This window comes from Salvelinus fontinalis, chromosome 6 (genome assembly GCF_029448725.1).
Source record: "Salvelinus fontinalis isolate EN_2023a chromosome 6, ASM2944872v1, whole genome shotgun sequence".
Taxonomy (NCBI): domain Eukaryota; kingdom Metazoa; phylum Chordata; class Actinopteri; order Salmoniformes; family Salmonidae; genus Salvelinus; species Salvelinus fontinalis.
In genome coordinates, this window is record NC_074670.1 from 50,748,763 (window position 1) to 50,770,281 (window position 21,519).

The following is a 21,519-nucleotide window of genomic DNA, read 5'->3' on the forward strand; positions in this document are numbered from 1 at the left end:
ATCTGGAATGAGGACAAATGTTTTTTTTTTGGGGGGGGGGGGTTCAACATGGAACCCATATTAGAAAATACAGCTACCTCAAAAAGACACTTCCCACCACACAAGCATTAAATCAGAACTGACACCATTCTGGAAAATAAACAGACAGTATGGCATCACACTTACAGGACATTAGGTTCTGAACATTACTGACTGAGGGTAATATGCTTTTAGCAGTACTAACAATATAGGAATAGACGGTTTGTCATGGTGCAGGTTGTAGCCTGTGTATACACTACGTTCAGAGAGCCAGTGCCTTTCACTTGTACAAGGGATCATTTTTTTACGTTTATTTTCTTTTTTCTTTAACCTTTATTTAATGAGGCAAGTCAGTTAAGAATAAGTTCTTATTTACAATGACGGCCTACCCCGGCCAAACCCTAACCCGGACGATGCTGGGCCAATTGTGCGCCGCCCTATGGGACTCCCAATCATGGCCGGTTGTGATACAGCCTGGAATCAAACCAGGGTCTGTAGTTACGCCTCTAGCACTGAGATGCAGTGCCTTAGACCGCTGCGCCACTCGGGAGCCCCAAAATTAAATGAAGAGGATCTCCGTCAGAACGACACACAAAGTTGAAGTCGGAAGTTTACATACACTTAGGTTGGAGTCATTAAAACTTGTTTTTCAACCACTCCACATATTTCTTGTTAACAAACTATAGTTTTGGCAAGTCGGTTAGGACATCTACTTTGTGCATGACACAAGTAATTTTTCAAACAATTGTTTACAGACAGATTATTTCACTGTATCACAATTCCAGTGGGTCAGAAGTTTACATACACTAAGTTGACTGTGCCTTTAAACAGCTTGGAAAATTCCAGAAAATTATGTCATGGCTTTAGAAGCTTCTGATAGGCTAATTGACATCATTTGAGTCAATTGGAGGTGTACCTGTGGATGTATTTCAAGGCCTACCTTCAAACTCAGTGCCTCTTTGCTTGACATCATGGGAAAATCCCAAAAAATCAACCAAGACCTCAGAAAAAAAATTGTAGACCTCCACAAGTCTGGTTCATCCTTGGGAGCAATTTCCAAACGCCTGAAGGTACCACGTTCATGAGTACAAACAATAGGAAGCAAGTATAAACACCATGGGACCATACAGCCGTCATACCGCTCAGGAAGGAGACGGGTTCTGTCTCCTAGAGATGAACGTACTTTGGGTGCGAAAAGTGCTAATCAATCCCAGAACAACAGCAAAGGACCTTGTGAAGATGCTGGAGGATACAAGTACAAAAGTATCTATATCCACAGTAAAACAAGTCCTATATCGACATAACCTGAAAGGCCGCTCAGCAAGGAAGAATCCACTGGTCCAAAACCACCATAAAAAAGCCAGACTACGGTTAGCAACTGCACATGGGGACAAAGATTGTACTTTTTGGAGAAATGTCCTCTGGTCTGATGAAACAAAAATAGAACTGTTTGGCCATAATGACCATCTTTACGTTTGGAGGAAAAAGGGGGAGGCTTCCAAGCCAAAGAACACCATCCCAACCGTGAAGCACGGGGGTGGCAGCATCATGTTGTGGGGCTGCTTTGCTGCAGGAGGGACTGGTGCACGTCACAAAATAGATGGCATCATGAGGGAGGAAAATGATGTGGATATATTGAAGTAACATCTCAAGACATCAGTCAGGAAGTTAAAGCTTGGTCGCAAATGAGTCTTCCAAATGGACAATGACCCCAAGCATACTTCGAAAGTTGTGGCAAAATGGCTTAAGGACAACAAAGTCAAGGTATTTGAGTGGCCATCACAAAGCCCTGACCTCAGTCCTATAGAAGATTTGTGGGCAGAACTGTAAAAGTGTGTGTGAGCAAGGAGGCCTACAAACCCGACTCCGTTACACCAGGTCTGTCAGGAGGAATGGGCCAGAATTCACCCAAATTATTGTGGGAAGCTTGTGGAAGGCTACCTGAAACGTTTGGCCCAAGTTTAACAATTTAAAGCCAATGCTACCAAATACTAATTGAGTGTATGTAAACTTCTGACCCACTGGGATTGTGATGAATGAAATAAAAGCTGAAATATATCATTCTCTACTATTATTCTGACATTTCACATTCTTAAAATAAAGTGGTGATCCTAACTGACCTAACACAGGGAGTTTTTACTAGGATTAAATGTCAGGAATTGTGAAAAACTGAGTTTAAATGTATTTGGCCACGGTGTATGCAAACTTCCGACTTCAACTGTACTTTGCGCATACCATGGTGCTGACTTGAATCATAGTGTCTGCACGCAAGTGTCCCACAACAGGGGTGAGATGAGGACAGCTCAATGCCCCGGAGACTGACATGTCAATGGCAGATACAAGCTGCTGCTCCAGTGGAGAGGAGATGTCTCACAAACTCACTGCACTCCTCACTGACAGCAACACAATGACACTTAGCTACTGCCAACTGGAGCACTCACTTTTATACTTTCTTTCTTTCACTCACTCACTCACTCACTCACTCACTCACTCATTCACTCACTCACTCATTCACTCATTCACTCATTCACTCAAAACACGGACGCACGTGCTTGTACAAACACATGATCAGCAGCATAAACGCACAAAGGTATTCAGGCGTATGAAGGGAATAGTGAATCATGCCATGCATTACATAAACTGTTACGAGGGTTGTCTTTGGAGTGGTTTTGAAGCTCGATTTAGAGTCCTCTAAAAGTGGTACCGATTGAATCCATGTGAGCTAGGCTAACGTAATTTGTGTATGAATACAATGCCGTACATTAGTCAGCAAGCTCTATTGTGTCTGTATTTATATTTATTAGGAATATCACCAACTTGCCATTAGTTTGAGCTCTGATCTAAAGCAACACACCTGCTCTGATAGCCATACTTATCACATTACCTCCTTTGTTGGCCGTGCCCACCATGTGACTTAAATTTTTGCCCTACAATTTTTACCAACTTTGTCACTCAATAGACACACAATACACAATGATGGCATCAGGACCAACAGATAATACCTTTACAGAGAATTAGATATCTGTAGTCATCTGATATTTTTGCCAGACAGGACGTGACAATGTTTCAATGATTTATCGTACAATAAATGCATTCCTACTCGATAAATTTGCAAATAAAAACATTGTGAATCATGAAGGCCAAAAACGTGTTGCCCTTAGCTTTTCTGCCACCTCGGAACTGCATAGAGCTATAGAGAACCGAACTCAGAGAACAGAACGGAGCGACACACACCAGCTCTCTACACCACCCTCCCACTTCCCTCCCTCACAACCACCACTAGCTCACGCACAGACACTCACCCAGCTCTGACTGGCCCCCGGGGCTCCTGCTCTCCGATCCCTGTGTGAGGTGTCACACCTTTGGGGGCTCCCAGACGACAGGGCCAGAGGCAGGGGGAGGGGAAACTGGGATGAGGATGGGTTCGTGGAGAGTACTGACGAGGGGGTGGCTTTCTCAGCCCCATGCAGACCCCAGCGGCTGGGCTGAGACAGGGACTAGAGGGACGGCTGCTCCTGCCTCCATGATCCTGCCTGTAGCAGAGAGAGAGAGAGAGAGAAAGAGAGCCAGGCAGGCGCCAGTGGTGTTGCGATGCATGCCGCAGCCAAGCCCTCCCTGCTCTGGGACCCATCTCATTCAGCCAAGATTGCTTCATACAAAAGTTGACAATACACCAGTGAAAGCCATTGTTGATATTCAACATTTTTTAAATAGCTGAACAGAATAGACAACATGGCAGGCCGTAAAACTTGGAAAGGGAAACTGACCTGGAGCTTCCCAGCTTGAAAAGGGCTGCCTTGGAGCGGGAGAAAGGAGAGGGTTTCTGTGGGAAAAGGGAGCGCTGGTGTGAAAAGAGCACAAAAACAAAATGTCTTCTATCCCAGGAGAATGGACTACAATGCTCGTTGTGTGGCCGTGAATGGACAATACCCTTACTGGGTCAAAAGCATATTAGTATTCAACAGATTGTATTAAGAGAAACAATGCAATCCAGTGCTATTAGATCCACTGTAATACTGGATATTGCATTTCTGGATTTCTAAGATATACTCATGTCATCTGAGCAGGTTAACTAAGTACAAATACATTAATGATCATTTGAGTTCAAACTATAAAAACCATTTGGGGCCAGAAACAGTATTTACAGCAATGCCATTAGAGGCTGATCTAGCCCTAATGTCCATAGAGATAGTGACAGTGAGGGCCATCCATCCACTTCTAGGATGTTGTTCTGATGATCCTGCGTGACACGTGCTGACAGCTAATGATGTTCTGTTTCCAGTCTTTGTCACCGTGACAACCCTGCAGATTGATATAGACATTTAAGAAGCCTTTAACCTCCCATCTCTCAGAGCATGAGCGCCCAATGGGGCTTTAGACTAACATGCTAGCAATCGATAAGGCAGTCAGTGTAATGCTTGATTGTGTGTTTCTGTGTGTATGTCTGTGTTGGTGTGTGTGTCCGTCTGTGTGTGCGTACATGTGTTGGTGTATGTGTGTCTGTGTGTGTGTGCGTGTGTTGGTGTGTGTATGTGTCTGTTTGGGTGTGTGTGTGTGAGAGACGAGAGGTAGGCTGTGTGTTTGTGTGTGTGTTGGGGGTGAGGGGAGGCTCATAGCCTTGAGCCATGTCCCAGTGTTAAGTTTCATCTTCCCCGTATCTCTAGGTTGGAGTGCGAGTGGAGGACACTCAAAGCTCCCAGTCTACCTGGGATTAATGAAGATTACAATGACCCTAAAGGAAACCACTTTACTTCCTGTGACCCCTCCCTTTCTCTGTGTGCTTTATACAGCCAGTACAACACAAACCGACTACATGGCCACAAGTATGTGGACACCCCTTAAAATGAGTGGATTTGGCTATTTCAGCCACACCCATTGCTGACAGGTGTAGCACACAACCATGCAACCTCCATAGATAAACATTGGCAGTAGAATGGCCTTCCTGAAGAGCTCAGTGACTGTCAACGTGGCACCGTCATAGGATGCCACCTTTCCAACAAGTCAGTTCGTCAAATTTCTGCCCTGCTAGAGCTGCCTTGGTCAACTGTAAGTGCTGTTATTGTGAAGTGGAAACGTCTAGGAGCAACAACGGCTTAGCCGCGAAGTGGTAGGCCACACAGGCTCAGAGAATGGGACCGCCGAGTGCTGAAGCGCGTAGCATCTGTCCTCCGTTACTACACTCACTACCGAGTTCCATACTGTGTCTGGAAACTTTAGCACAAGAACTGTTCGTCGGGAGCTTCATGAAATGGTTTTCCATGGCCGAACAGCCTCACACAAGCCTGATATCAACATGCACAATGCCAAGTGTCGGCTGTAGTGGTGTAAAGCTCGCCGCCATTGGACTCTGGAGCAGTGACAACGCGTTCTCTAGAGTGATGAATCACACTTCACTATCTGGCAGTCCGACGGCGAATCTGGGTTTGGCGGATGACAGGAGAACACTATGCCTGCCCCAATGAATAGTGCCAACTGTAAAGTTTGGTGGAGGATAAATAATGGTCTAGGGCTGTCTTTCATGGTTCGGGCTAGGCCTTAGTTCCAGTGGAGGGAAATCTTTGCATACAATTACATTCTCGAGGACTCTGTACTTCCAACTTTGTGGCAACAGTTTGGGGAAGGCCATTTCCTGTTTCAGCATGACAATGCTCCCGTGCACAAAGCGATGTCCATACAAAAATGGTCTGTCAAGATCGGTGTGGAAGAACTTGACTGGCCTGCACAGAGTCCTGACCTCAACCCCATTGAACACCTTTGAGATGAATAGGAACGCTGACTGTGAGCCAGGCTTAATCGCCCGACATCAGTGCCCAACCTCACTAATGCTCTTGTGGCTGAATGAAAAAAAGTCCCTGCAGCAATATTTCAACTTCTAGTGGAAACCCTTCCTAGAAGAGTGGAGGCTGTTATAGCAGCAAAGGGGGGACCAACTCCATATTAATGCCCATGATTTTGGAATGAAATGTTTGGAATAAGATGTTTTTACTCCCCCCCTACATAGCCCACAATGCAATACACTGAATATGAAATACAGGTGTCCACATACCTTTGGCTATGTAGTGTATATATATGTATGTAGTGTGTGTGTGTGTGTGTGTGTGTGTGTTTGTACTGAGGGGGCTTTATCAACAACATTGAACAGGACCAGTCGTGGCCCATTGACATTAGAGAGGGTGATGTGGAGATTATAATTATATTGATCAGGGAGAAATTACAGCTCTTAGAGGAGAGGCTGGGCCCATATAATCTTACAGGTGTGTCAGCGCCCAGCCGGTAGAGCGAGAGCGAGAGAGAGAGAGAGAGAGAGCAAGCAAGGCAAACAACCTGCGGTGTCTTTACTGGAAGTTCCACATCAGTGACACCATCACATACTATTAGATGCCATAAAGCTCTCATTTTACTCTAGCATTACACCCCTTCCCCGCCTCCCCTCTGCCTCCCTCCCGCCTCCCCACTGCCGCCCTCCCGCCTCCCCACTGCCGCCCTCCCTCTCCTGCTGGGCTGGATGGCGAAGCCTGGTGGGAAAACGACATTCAATCCATCGCCGCCTCATTCAGGCCAAATTGGCAAATGACAGCTCTCCGCCTCTAGGATTTAGGGAAGTAAAAGGTACCACCGCCACCGTCCGCCTGAGCCATGGGGAACAGGGGAGCTGATGGTGGGGGCGGTACGTTCGAGGGGTGAGGCGGGGGGGCTGGAACTCCCCTGTCTCTTCCCCATGTCTGTTCCGTAGTTCTGGTGTGCAGGTAGAGAGAAGAGAAAAGGGGACCAGAATGCCTGCTCATCAGATCTTCCGTGTGACCGGAGGTAAAAAGCTTACTACCAACCAGCCCTACTATCTGAGCTTACACACTGCTGATAGAAAAGCCATTGCTTGGCCTTACAGCAGACCAGAGCAGTGAGAGGACAGAGAGAGTTATTCGTAAAGTAAACACACACTCACACAGCACAGACCTGTGTGGCCAGCTTTTCTTAAGGACAGGAAAAATGATCCCTTTCATGGCTGTAGCTTGGAGGGGATATAAGTTCCTGGGTATTTAAAACAAAATCTTAGCCCTCAGCTAACCATGAAGACAAAAAGGCAGGCATATGCAAGAAAGGATAGCACACGCGCACTTTGCACACACACACACCAAACACACGTGCTAACAAAAGGAGGCCGTTTCCTTCACATTGGAGCATTTTGCCGTGACACACAGAGACAGAGCCAGAACATATTGTGTTGGACACTGACTGTCCCCTGTCTGAATGGTACTCTTACTGCTAATGAAGTGCTAATGGCAGTCCCCCTGCAGAGAATACTAATTAATGTTACTGGGTGAGAACTGAATGTACTCCACTACTCCACCATGTCCTAATGAGCAAAGGCAGGAGGCAGGTTTGTCTTCACCATGTTCCAGGTGGGTAAAGAAGGAGGTCCATGTTGGGGTTTGGGGAGTGCTGGGTAAAGACAGGGGGTGGGGGAGGGGTGGGGTGGGGGGGGGTTTGGGTTTCCTGTCCCCCTTGCTCATAACAGAACCCCCACCCCCCCAAACTGGAGAGGACTGTAGGTGTCGAGGGGGCCAGCACAGTGAAGCCTCAGTCAACAACATGGATATATAACGGTGACGACGCTGCTGTATCTGATGGGAAAATATAGGACAAGGCCGGTCTTTAGATAATGAACGCAGCAACATACAGCTCTGTAGCTCCGTAACGTCACAGACTTCCGCCTCGTACAAGATGCTAACATGCTTACCGGCAGTAAATCGCTACACTTCACCTATTACAATATTGCTTTTCTCAAGGACATTTGGATTTGTAAAGGTCCAAAACCTTTTCCTTATGCGTTAAATAAAAGCACGCACAACCTTATCGCCTCGTAAACAAATACATTGACACCTTGTAAACAAACTGGAAACGTGTGCATATTTGAACAATGTTCATGCACCTTCAAAATAAATATAGATATTGCACATTGCATTTATTCTAAACCAATGAAATTGCTTCCTGGAAACGACTGACATCTCATAGAAAAGGACTTCAGTGTGATATAGTTTCTACCTTTCTAAGCATATACACATCAGGGAAAAATAAATATATACATAACATATTTGGAGGCAGACAGCGTATAGGGGAATCAGATTCAAAGTGTTAAAGAATGAGTGAGTGCGCAAGTGCGTGAGTGTGTGTAAACATAGATTGGGTACGGTATTGGAATTACCTGAGTGAGATAATGGCAGGGCATTAAATTAACTTTCATTCATTAAATGCAACACATTTAGGTAATCTTGTCCCCCAAAAACACGCCAATGGCGTGAAAGGCCTCCCTCTCGCTATCAGGAGCCTCTGGTCCCCCACACTGATGCAGCTGGCAAGGCGCTACCGTCGACTGTCGAAACGCAGCGCCAGATCTAGTTATAAAATAATTGAATTTTCATATCAGAGGGGACCAGAGTCCCAGCAGACAATAGGAGTGCTGAGTCCTCTCTGATATTGGCTCAGGCCCTTTGCCACGCACATGAAATCAGTATGTTAATGTTCCGGGATTTTCTTTTTTTAAGGGCACTTGTGCTCTCTGCAATGTACTACCGATGCGGTTTCAAAAAATTGCAACTATTGATAAGTAGGCTGCCAGCAACCCCTGGACCCCCCCCCCCCCCCCCTTGTGTAACTCCCCACCTCCTCTCAACCAAGCAAGTCTCCAGACGTCCTCGTACCCCCACCCTACACCATTATTAAAATTGTAATTTATTTTTCTAAATCAGAATGACAGCTTGCTTTCTTTTCACTGCAGCAAGTGGTGAATCATGGAGCTTTAATTACTTTCGTAACTTTGCTGACCCTGTGAGAGCGCAACTCCAGTGGAAAAATGGGCCCTCCAACAAAGGACTTCCACAGCCACAGACACCCATGTTAATTTAAAATGTGAGAATTTATCAAACTCTGGATTTTATACGATTTTGTTAACATTTCACCTCCTACCTTTCTTACACTCCCTACAACTTCCCTACTTGCAGCTTCCCTGTGACCCCAATCTTATGACCCACCTCCTGAAGGGAATGGGTGCACACAGGAGAACTAAATATACTCACTGCGATAGTGTGAGTGAGAGAGAGAGAGAGAGTCCACGTGTGTGCGTGCGTGTGTTTGCCCTCTTGTGTGTTTAAGTGCATGCCTGTGTGGGTAAAGGCAACAGAGTCCATCCAGAGGCCAGGAGCTGGCCAGAGGTCATCATGGTGGTAGCCCCTTAGTCGCCCCCTCATATCCAGGCCACGAGCCCCACAGCAAGCTGACAGACAGAGCAGGATCCCACAGCAGGCTGACAGACAGAGCAGGATCCCACAGCAGGCTGACAGACAGAGCAGGATCCCACAGCAGGCTGACAGACAGAGCAGGATCCCACAGCAGGCTGACAGACAGAGCAGGATCCCACAGCAGGCTGACAGACAGAGCAGGATCCCACAGCAGGCTGACAGACAGAGCAGGATCCCACAGCAGGCTGACAGACAGAGCAGGATCCCACAGCAGGCTGACAGACAGAGCAGGATCCCACAGCAGGCTGACAGACAGAGCAGGATCCCACAGCAGGCTGACAGACAGAGCAGGATCCCACAGCAGGCTGACAGACAGAGCAGGATCCCACAGCAGGCTGACAGACAGAGCAGGATCCGGGGCCCCAAAGAGATCAACAGGGATGAATGCTGCAGTGGATCACTTCACAAACCTTTGGTCCACAGGGACCAGGGTCAGGCTGCAGACAGAGGAAGCAATTAAGAGTCGTATCCATCAGCTTCCACTTCTGACCAGGGGTAAACCCAGGATCTGACTTACTTTGATGCTTCTAAAGTGGACTGTAAAGCTGTCTCAAAAACGATACACTGCCCAATGCCAAAGAAGACAATGATCGTCAAGATTCAAGTTTCAAGATTAACACAAAAAATACATTTTTTTTTAAGCTACGGCACTTTATCGTTTCATGCAGGGATCTTTGTTGATTCCTGTATAGGTTCTTCTTGTTCGCCGGCAGAGTCAGACTCCTATTGGTTCACATGCTGCCTGCCACCTGTCTAATTAAAGTTGCTAATATGGTGTAATCCCTACTATCTCTCTCCCCTTCTCACTGGTGCATCTCTGTTTTGGCTCCAGCGCTGGTGAGAACCAAGGGTAGGCAGGCGGGATTGCTCTTTGGCTGATAATTGAATGAGTGATTATCCCTCCCATTAATAGACAATGACACAGATAGCGCTGCCATATGTCCGGAATATTAATGGGTGGCTGCAGTGGCCCAGATAAGATGAGGCGCCATACCGTTGCTATAATAGGGGTTAAAACTATTTGCCAGGAGTGCCACAGCCCCCTCTTGCCCACCCGCCCACTCAGCAAGCAAGCCCGCCCGTCGGCTCCCCTGCCTGTCTGCCTCCCTCTTGCTATGCTAATCCCTGGTCCCCACTAACTAGGCCTCCACCACCCTCCACAGCCTGCCCTTGTGCTTGGGCCTGACCTTGCTGCTCCCGGGGCTATGAACACCATTGTGTTGTGGAGCTCATTGAAGGCCACTCTGAGAGGCATGATGACATGCTGATGACACGAAGCAGCCTGTGTTTGGTATTTATGGGATTTTACATTTTAAAACAGGAGAGAAGATGGAGGGGTGGGGTGGGGTCTGGTTGTTGCTGACTATCTGCCTCTGTACTTGTCCAATTAAGATTTGTGTCTACATAATGTTAGTGATGAAAGAGTGGAAGTACCTAACCGCACCAAGAAAATAAGTAAACAGATATCACCCTTGGCTTATGAATTTCAGCTGAAATTCAGTTTCCACACGAATGCACGAATCGCTTGCCTTTTCCAGTGAATTTAGTGTGGCTAGTCTGTGTTTTTCCCTACCAAATGTTATGATCAGTGAGAGAGAGTTATCTGGGGCAGTCTAGGCCCTCAGTGCCTCACAGAGCCATCATGGATAACCTCCGAGCCACTCATGCCAAAACTCACCATTTCCCAAAAGGCTGGAGAGCAGGTGATCATTTAGGGCACAGCTCTACATGAATCACCATGCCAATCAATATCTAACATCTATTAGCATTTGAAAGCAATATTTCCTCTTTTTACCTTGCAACATTTGTGCTTAATGCTGTGAAGTACCTTATCATAGGTTTGACAGCAAAAGAAAGGCCGGTTCCCATGGAGACTGTGAAAGCCATTGGTTTCCTTTTCAGCTGGATAATGAACTTCTCTCCTCTTTATGTCACTCTTTCCCTTAGCTCTCAGCCTCTCCAGTTAAATTCAAATCCGTGCGTCCTTGAAATCTTGAATTTCTTCCAAATAGTTCTTCCAAACAAGAACACAGACAGAGAGAGAGAGAGAGAGAGAGAGAGAGAGAGAGAGAGATTTGAAGCTCCAATGATACCATAGGCCTATTATATGGGATATTGATAATAATCCCAGAAATCTAAACATAAACTCAAGTTAATTTACTTAATACTAATACTCAAAAACTATTTTTGGTTAGAAAATACATTAAATAAAACTAAAAGGGTTAGATAGCCTCCAGTGTTCATTTTATGCTTTCTAGTAGGCTAACAAATAACCATATTAGGCAAAACACCGACCTCCAAGACTGACCTCTGTTCAGCAATGCATTGGTTTTCTTATCTTCTCCAACACTCATGGCTTGTATAATTTCTCTGCCAAACTCGCCCTGCACCGAATTATAAGAACATTGGTTGTAATTGATAAACATTAAACATGTATTATTCCAAAAGTATTAAACAAAACAAAAGTCAAAGGTGAAATTATTCAACAAATGATGTCAACGATTTGGGTGAGTGGATTTGGAGGGCATGGGCTAGCCCTACCTCAATTCTGCTGTTTTGGCGCATTTTTTTCAGGCGGTCTTCTGATTTGCCCGTCTCATAGGAGATTAATTAAGATGGGCCTAACTGTACATTCTAATTTCTAGAGCACAGACATGATATTCGCCACTTGCCAAATTAAATATTTATTAGGCCTCCTGCTGCTTCTTTCTTGATACCCTGTCTGTAAGACAACGTTTTTTTCCTGACCATTCGAAACATATTTAAACGGCAACTGAACCAAAAACAAACAACTTCTCTAGTCGAAAATGGTCTATGTGGTATCGATATGAGTCAGAAACATTTATTCTAGTGTCAAAATGAACTACAAAGTGTAAATATGATCATGTTGGTCACAAAGTCAGTATCAATTTGCGAGAATATAGGGTTAGTAACAGTTTTCATTGAGTCAGGTTTATTTCAATGCTGCCCACATAGCCAACGAACGAGGCAGCTCAGATAATATTGAAACGTTTTGAATCAACTAGACTGCTTGGAGAATATTAATATTGCAACATACCGAGGCGGCCCGCAAACGTTTTTCCCCTGGCCAGCATGGCTCTGTCTGATGTCATTGTGTTGCCTACGCTGCATCTGGGTACTCATTATATACAACAAAATAGCCCTACATCCACAATATAGTTAAATAACTTAGCAATATTTAATGACGTTTTGCCAACCAGATTGGCCTGTTACAATATATCATTTTAATTCGAGAAGATGGACAAGCAAGACTGATAGAGTGAGAGGTGGAAATGCATTATACCAGAGGCAGGTAAGGCAGAGGATGATGATGATGTAGACCTACAGCAAGAAGTTAAAATTGTTAGCCCAACTAGGTAATGATTAACTATTTGCATTATCTCAATTATCGTTATGTCACTGCATGACAATATGCATTTGATATAGTCTACAATTGTTATTGTCTTTGAAGGCAAAAACAAGACATGTATTTTGGGGAAATAGCAAGTTGTTCAGATGTTGTTTTTTCATACCAATAGGCCTACACAAAACCAAAATTGCACTAGCCTACTGGGCAAATAAATTAAAATAGCAATTAGGCTTACAGCTTTCACAATCTATATTTTATTTCAAGAAAATAGCAACAAGGAGGGCTCCCCACCTTCCAATTCCATATTAAATGAACCCCTGGCTCTCAGATTACAATAAGATTTACAAGGCCAAGATCAAATGCCGACATCAAATTCAAAGCAATTGGTGCACTGCCTAAACAGCTGACCGACAAAGCAAATGACACTCTTTTTAAAAGTGACAGAAAAGGTGCACAGGCTGGAAACTGCTCTACGAGCACTTCTCCGCATGGTCCTAAAGCCATCTCTTATGATAAACAGCCATTGCATTTTAATCGGGATTGGGGGGGGGCTCAGAATTTGTCGTGGATGTTTAATTTTGACAGCTATATCAAACCGCTAACACAGGACTGGTAAAGGCCCAGTGTACTTCTTTTGTGAATTTTATTTTATATATATATATTATATATATATAGTACCAGTCAAAAGTTTGACACACCTACTGAGGGTTTTTCTTTATTTTACTAATTTCTACATTGTAGAATAATAGTGAACACATTAAAACTATGAAATAACACATGGAATCATGTGGTAACCAAGAAATATGTTTTTTGAGATTTTTCAAAGTAGCCACCCTTTGCCATGATGACAGCTTTGGACACTCTTGGCATTCTCTCAACCAGCTTCATGAGGTAGTCACCTGGAATGCATTTCAATTAACAGATGTGCCTTTTTAAAAGTTAATTTGTGGAATTTCTTTGCTTAATGCGTTTGAGCCAATCAGTTGTGTTGTGACAAGGTAGGGGTGGTATACAGAAGATAGCCCTATTTGGTAAAAGACCAAGTCCATATTATGTCAAGAACAGCTCAAATGCCTCCCGGGTGGCGCAGTGGTCTAGGGCACTGCGTCGCAGTGCTAACTGCGCCACCAGAGTCTCTGGGTTCGCGCCCAGGCTCTGTCGCAGCCGGCCGTGACCGGGAGGTCCGTGGGGCGACGCACAATTGGCATAGCGTCGTCCGGGGTAGGGAGGGTTTGGCCGGTAGGGATTTCCTTGTCTCATCGCGCTCCAGCGACTCCTGTGGCGGGCCGGGCGCAGTGCGCGCCAACCAAGGGGGCCAGGTACACGGTGTTTCCTCCGACACATTGGTGCGGCTGGCTTCCGGGTTGGAGGCGCGCTGTGTTAAGAAGCAGTACGGCTGGTTGGGTTGTGCTTCGGAGGACGCATGGCTTTCGACCTTCGTCTCTCCCGAGCCTGTACGGGAGTTGTAGCGATGAGACAAGGTAGTAATTACTAGCGATTGGATACCACGAAAATTGGGGAGAAAATGGGATAAAAATAAATAAAAATAAAAATAAAAAAAAGAACAGCTCAAATAAGCAAAGAGAAACGACAGTCCATCATTACTTTAAGACATGAACTTTGAAAGTTTCTTCAAGTGCAGTCACATAAACCATCAAGCTCTATGATGAAACTGGCTCTCACGAGGACCGCCACAGGAATGGAAGACCCAGAGTTACCTCTGCTGCAGAGGTTAAGTTCATTGACGTTAACAGCTTCAGAAATGGCAGCCCAAATAAATGCCTCACAGAGTTGCAGACACATCTCAACATGATCCAAACACACCAAGACAGTTGTGAAGAGGCCACGACAACACCTTTTCCCCCTCAGGAGACTAAAAATATTTGTCATGCATCCCCAGAGCCTCAAAAGGTTCTATAGTTGCACCATCGAGAGCATCCTGACCAGTTGCATCATCGCCTGGTAGGGCAACTGCTCGGCATCTGACTATAAGGTGCTACAGAGGGTAGTGCTTAAGGCCCAGTACATCACTGGGGCCAAGCTTCCTGACATACAGGTCCTATATACTAGGCGGTGTCAGAGGAAGGCCCAAAAAATGGTCAAAGACTCCAGTCACCTAAGTCATAGACTGTTCTCTCTGATACAGCACGGCAAGCAGTACTGGACAGCCAAGTCTATTAGGACCAAAAGGCTCCTTAACAGCTTCTCCTCCAAGCTATAAGACTGCTGAACAATTAATCAAATGGTCACCTGGACTATTTACATTGACCTCCCGCCCCCTTGTTTTTACACTGCTGGGTACCGGTACCCCCTGTATACAGCCTCATTATTGTTATGTAATTTTCTTGTTACATTTACATTTAAGTCATTTAGCAGGCGCTCTTATCCAGAGTGACTTACAAAATTGGAAAGTTCATACATATTCATCCTGGTCCCCCCGTGGGAAATGAACCCACAACCCTGGCGTTGCAAGCGCCATGCTCTACCAACTGAGCCACACGGGACCAGGATGAATATGTTGCTTTTTTATGTTATTTAATTGTTTTACTTTTTTATGTTATTTAATTGTTTTACTTTAGTTTATTTTGTAAATATTTCTTAACTATATTTCTTGAACTGCATTGTTGGTTAAGGGGCTTGTAAAGTACGCATTTCACGGTAAGGTCTACACCTGTTTTATTCGGCACGTGACAAATAAAATGTAATTAATTTTTTTATATATTTTTAAACATTTTAACGGCTCCAAATGTCAATGACTTAAAAGCCTCAAACCAACTATAAGTTGTAGAAATGTTTATGGGTCTACACATATTGAAAGTATTTAATGAGAAAACTAAAAGGTGTGCAATATGAAAATATTGTCCTATTTACATTATGTAATTTATTGACTGTCCCTAACTAGCCCCACTATCCAAAGTCAAACCAATTTTGGAAATTGGCAAAGGAGTTGGCTAGTTTGCTAGTTAGCCTAGGCTACTTCCAAACCCAAGACCTGGTTAGACTGTTTAAATGTATTTAACTGTGTACTGTTTTGGCAGACTGAATGTACTAAAACTTCCCACATGTAAACACACACATAATGACACCAATCACACCTCCAAGACCCAAATCTCGTTCTCAGTCGCATTTCCTAATAAGGAGGCTTGAAACCAAGGCTAAATCAATTAATTTGGATGCTACCATTGTCCTTGAGGGTGGAGATGGATAGCCTATGGTAGATTCCCTTGAGGCACAACCTCATTTTTTATAGCCTCCATAGGCCTAAAATGTGAACCTGATATTAGTAATATATTCTTATTTAAATAAAACATATGCACCTTTCTATTGAAATAGTCATATACGTTCCCGCTTCTTCTGTGGACATCTCAAATGTTGGTCTCATATGTCAAATTCCTTCCAAGCAATTGATCCAGTCATTGGGGGCCGGAGTGGTGTCACCCTTTTTCCTCATCCCTAGCAGACACAGCTGATTAAACTAATTGCGTTCTAAACTGAAGATCATGATTAGAGTCAGGTGTGTTAGCTGGCGCTGGGGCAAATGTGTGACGCCAATCGGGCCCCCGAGGACAGGAGTTTCCCACCCCTGACGTAGATCGTGAGAGGTTATAATCTCACACGAAGAGAGTGGGAGAGACTCCACAAACGTTGGGTAACAATATTACATTGTTCTTTGGCAAAAAATTGTTTTATGGAGAATATAATTTGCTTCGCCCGCAGTACGTCTCTATCCTTTCACACTTGATATAATACACTACACAGTCCTCAGAGTAACTTCAAGAAATTATTAGAAACGTATTATCCGTTGGGTATTTTTTTCTACATAGTCTGGTGTCTACAATATTGTGACCCTGAGTATTCAGCACAGATGTTCTTCACCTGCGCAGAGCCATGTCCTTGGAGCAGCGGCGCCTTTCATGAGGCGAGGAGGGGGGCGCATGGATCCCTCTTCTTTTCTAATGGTGTAATTAATAAGTGTATGAAGAATAATACATAGATTACACTACAATACAGAGTTAAATACAGCGATATGTATCATGCATTACTTTGAAACACTGCATGCATTATCAAAAATAACTTTTGATTACCTCCCAAAAAACGAGGGGAAAAAATGAAAACATTCAGGAAAAAACGGACAATTTGTAATCTTTCCTGTGTTTATTTAAGGAATATACATTTTCAATTAAATCAGTCCAACGTATTTATGTATTTTGTGGAAAATATATGAAATAGGCTGCTGATAAGTTAGTATTTACGAAACTCATCAAGCTTTATGTATTTTGTGGAAAATATATGAAATAGGCTGCTGATAAGTTAGTATTTGCGAAACTCATCAAGCTTTTAAAATGTATAACCCCATATCCTGAAAAATAGCCGAGATGTTTAGGGATTAGAAACATTCAATAACTTAATAGATTTGTTTATTACTCTATTCAAATATGTTTACCTTAATACTCTGAAAGTTGTAGGATTTCAATGCATAGTTTCCATATGCATGTGGTATGCTCAATATAATATTTACATAAGACTTATTTACATCTATAAAAATATGCAATTTGCAAATTACAAAAGTTATTTTATAAGTCCATTGCATTTTATAAGTCCAACAGCATTCATAAATGTCAGAAAACTTATGGCATTAATAAATGTTCTCATTACTGAGGTCTGAAAGGAACAACAATATTCTACCCAAACGTTACCATATATCAAGAGATAATATGTTCCCATATATTTACAGAATAGAGGTTTCAAAAAATAATGTTTGTATTTAGCTTCATTTTATACCAAGTTCTAGCATTAAAATATCGTCTGCTGTAAATTAATTGCTGAGACTAGGCTACTTAAACTTGCTTTATGATAAACATTATGCTTTTATTACACCTTCTGCAGTGAGCTATACAATGCCTGTTTACTTGCCTGTTTATACTATACCAATGAAAATGTATACATTCATAATGTTTAGCTATTATAGCAAATATTGAGGCCCTTCGTATAGTAAATGTCTATAACAATTAAATTGACTTGGTACTGACTTCACCGAAAAAAATATAGTCGAAGAAACTCCTTGCCAAACTTTCCCTCTTTTATTTTGGGTTAACATTACTTTCAACTCAACATCACTCATAATAATCTCAACCTATATCTCAATAAACGCGATAAACCCATAGGTAACTAACTGATATAGTTTCACATGATGCCCATGCTTTAGTAAAGAAACCGATGGGGCCACCTACTGACCAAGCTGAGAACATCCTACATGAGATGACTGAATCTTCTGTAAAGATGTGCAGTGGTATATACTATTGGTAATTAGATTGGATGTGGTTGGGTTCTATACGTTATATATCCTAACAACAGAGTACAGTCGTGGAAAAAAGTTTTGAGAATGACACAAATATTAATTTCCACAAAGTTTGCTGCTTCAGTGTCTTTAGATATTTTTGTCAGATGTTACTATGGAATACTGAAGTATAATTACAAGCATTTCATAAGTGCCAAAGGCTTTTATTGACAATTACATGAAGTTGATGCAAAGAGTCAATATTTGCAGTCTTGACCCTTCTTTTTCAAGACCTCTGCAATCCACCCTGGCATGCTGTCAATTAACTTCTGGGCCATATCCTGACTGATGGCAGCCCATTCTTGCATAATCAATGCTTGGAGTTTGTCAGAATATGCGGGTTTTTGTTTGTCCACCCGCTTCTTGAGGATTGACCACAAGTTCTCAATGGGATTAAGGTCTGGGGAGTTTCCTGGCCATGGACCAAAAATATCAATGTTTTGTTCCCCAAGCCACTTAGTTATCACTTTTGCCTTATGGCAAGGTGCTCCATCATGCTGGAAAAGGCATTGTTCGTCACCTAACTGTTCCTGGATGTAACGAGTATTACCGAAGGTGGCCTTCCTTCCTGTTCGAGTGGCGCTCGGCGGTCGTCGTCGCCGGTCTACTAGCTGCCACCGATCCTTTTTTCCTTTTCGTTTGGTTTTGTCTAATTGTTTTCACCTGTTTATTGTTTGGTTGTTAGGGTGGTGTTATTTAAGTTCGTTTAGCCCGTTTATGTTTGTGCGGGCTTGTTTCTCTGTTTGTATTCTGAGGTTGCTATTTTCATTGGGGTTTTTGCACAGACTGGATTTACTTTCCAGTTTTGGACTTTATTCAAGTTGGAGTTTATCGCCAATGTTTTTGACGTTACCAGTTGTATTTCTGGTTGGACATTAAAAAGTGATTTTCCCCGTTACCTTTGCTCTCTGCGCCTGACTCCTTACCTTTATCCTCATCGAGTGTAACACTGGATGGTTGGGAGAAGTTGCTCTTGGAGGATGTGTTGGTACCATTCTTTATTCATGGCTGTGTTCTTAGGCAAAATTGTGAGTGAGCCCACTCCCATGGCTGAGAAGCAACCCCACACATGAATGGTCTCAGGATGCTTTACTGTTTGCATGACACAGGACTGATGGTACCACTCACCTTGTCTTGTCCGGACAAGCTTTTTTCCGGATGCCCCAAACAATCGGAAAGGGGATTCATCAGAGAAAATGACTTTACCCCAGTCCTCAGCAGTCCAATACCTGTAACTTTTGCAGAATATCAGTCTGTCCCTGATGTTTTTCCTGGAGAGAAGTGGCTTCTTTGCTGCCCTTCTTGACACCAGGCCATCCTCCAAAAGTCTTTGCCTCACTGTGCGTGCAGATGCATTCACACCTGCCTGCTGCCATTCCTGAGCAAGCTCTGTACTGGTGGTGTCCCGATCGCGCAGCTGAATCAACTTTAGGAGACGGTACTGGCGCTTGCTGGACTTTCTTGGGCGCCCTGAAGCCTTCTTCACAACAATTGAACCGCTCTCCTTGAAGTTCTTGATGATCCGATAAATGGTTGATTTAGGTGCAATCTTCCTGGCAGCAATATCCTTGCCTGTGAAGCCCTTTTGTGCAAAGCCATGATGACGGCACGTGTTTCCTTTGCATTGTGTGCCCCCCCAATCCCTCTTTTACGCTGCTGCTACTCTCTGTTTATCTTATATGCATAGTCACTTTAACTATACATTCATGTACATACTACCTAAATGGCCCGACCAACCAGTGCTCCCGCACATTGGCTAACCGGGCTATCTGCATTGTGTCCTACCATCTGCCAAACCTTTTTACGCTTCTGCTACTCTCTGTTCATCATATATGCATAGTCACTTTAACGATACCTACATGTACATACTACCTCAATAAGCCTGACTAACAGGTGTCTGTATATAGCCTTGCTACTCTTTTTTCAAATTACTTTTTACTGTTGTTTTATTTCTTTACTTACCTACACACAGACACATACCTTTTTTTCTCTCGCACCATTGGTTAGAGCCTGTAAGTAAACATTTCACTCTATTCGGCGCACGTGACAAATAAACTTTGATTTGAGGTAACCATGGTTGACAGAGGAAGAACAATGATTCCAAGCACCACCCTCCTTTTGAAGCTTCCAGTCTGTTATTCGAACTAAATCAGCATGACAGAGTGATCTGCAGCCTTGTCCTCGTCAACACTCACATCTGTGTTAACAAGAGAATCACTGACATGATGTCAGCTGGTCCTTTTGTGGCTGGGCTGAAATGCAGTGGAAATGTTTTTTGGCGATCCAGTTCGTTTGCATGGCAATTCATCTGATCACTCTTCATAACATTCTGGAGAATATGCAAATTGCCATCATACAAACTGAGGCAGCAAACTTTGTGAAAATGTATATTTGTGTCATTCTCAAAACTTTTGGCCACGACTGTACATTGTCTTGTTGGGCCTAAGACTTATGTGACAAATTATTTTGTATACAAAAAGTCATTCAAATTAAATGTTTTTTTTTAATGGATAGGTACATTAGTACTAAACATCTACATTTAAGCCTAGATATCATTTGTATTCCATTGTTACATTTATATTAAATTTTAGATACGTAAGAGGCACCAACGCACACCACTAATCGGTTTTGTCACAGTCAGCCCACAGAGTGGTGCTAGTGCTCATGGGATTCCAAATCTGACCAGACTACAAATCTTCAGATAAATATCCATGGAAATCATATTCTTCCTGGGGCTTGCCATTACATCAGTGGACGGCTTTAACAACTAGCTCGTCTCTTTGAGCATAACATCTGTATTTAAATATGCCCTTTAATGCACCCTTGTTTGAAAGGAGAGCAGAGGTATGAAGGTAGCGGGGAATACAAGACAGCTAAATCATTGCAAAACACTGAATTGCAGACAATTAGTTGAACATTAGTTTGACTAGTTTATGACAATGGACAACCAATAACTGAAGGCGTACAACAAACAATGCATAAGTAAATGTAATTGCTAAAATATACATAAGTATCAAAACTAAAAGTAAAAGTGTAAATGATTTCTAATTCCTTATAATAAGCTGGCCAGACGGCACCTTTTTCTTGCTTTTTTTCATTATATACGGATAGCCAGGGGCACACTCCAACAGTCAGACATAATTTACAAACGAAGCATGCGTGTTTAGTGAGTCTGCCAGATCAGAGGCAATATGGATTATCAGGAATGTTCTCTTGATAAGTGTGTGAATTTGACCATTTTCCTGTCCTGCTAAGCATTCAAAATATAACAAGTACTTTTGGGTGTCAGGGAAAATGTATGGAGTAAAAAGTACATTATTTACTTTAGGAATGTAATGAAGTAAAAGTTGTCATTGACAACAACTAACAATGCTCTACAGAAATATGGAGAATACACCTGCTGTGTACTGTGACTATTTTAACACCATCTATTGTTTTATGGAGAGTTGGTCTTCCCCTATTTCAGATCTCAATATCAGTTTGTTTATGGATGATTA

At 43.3% G+C, this 21,519-nt stretch overlaps 1 long non-coding RNA gene across 3 annotated transcripts in view; it reads right to left on the bottom strand.

Moving 5' to 3' along the window:
• LOC129858034 (uncharacterized) overlaps positions 1-3,896 on the bottom strand; it is a 55,936-nt gene extending 52,040 nt beyond the window's left edge. For 2 of the 3 annotated variants that reach the window (XR_008759978.1, XR_008759977.1), the window contains exons 1-2: positions 3,786-3,890; positions 3,321-3,551 (exon numbers count right to left, since the gene is read on the bottom strand). This is a non-coding gene — a long non-coding RNA (uncharacterized LOC129858034). Of the gene's footprint in view, positions 1-3,320; positions 3,552-3,785 lie in introns of all 3 variants that reach the window. The other variant, XR_008759979.1, reaches the window with a different exon arrangement.
• Between the last annotated feature and the right edge of the window lie 17,623 nt (positions 3,897-21,519).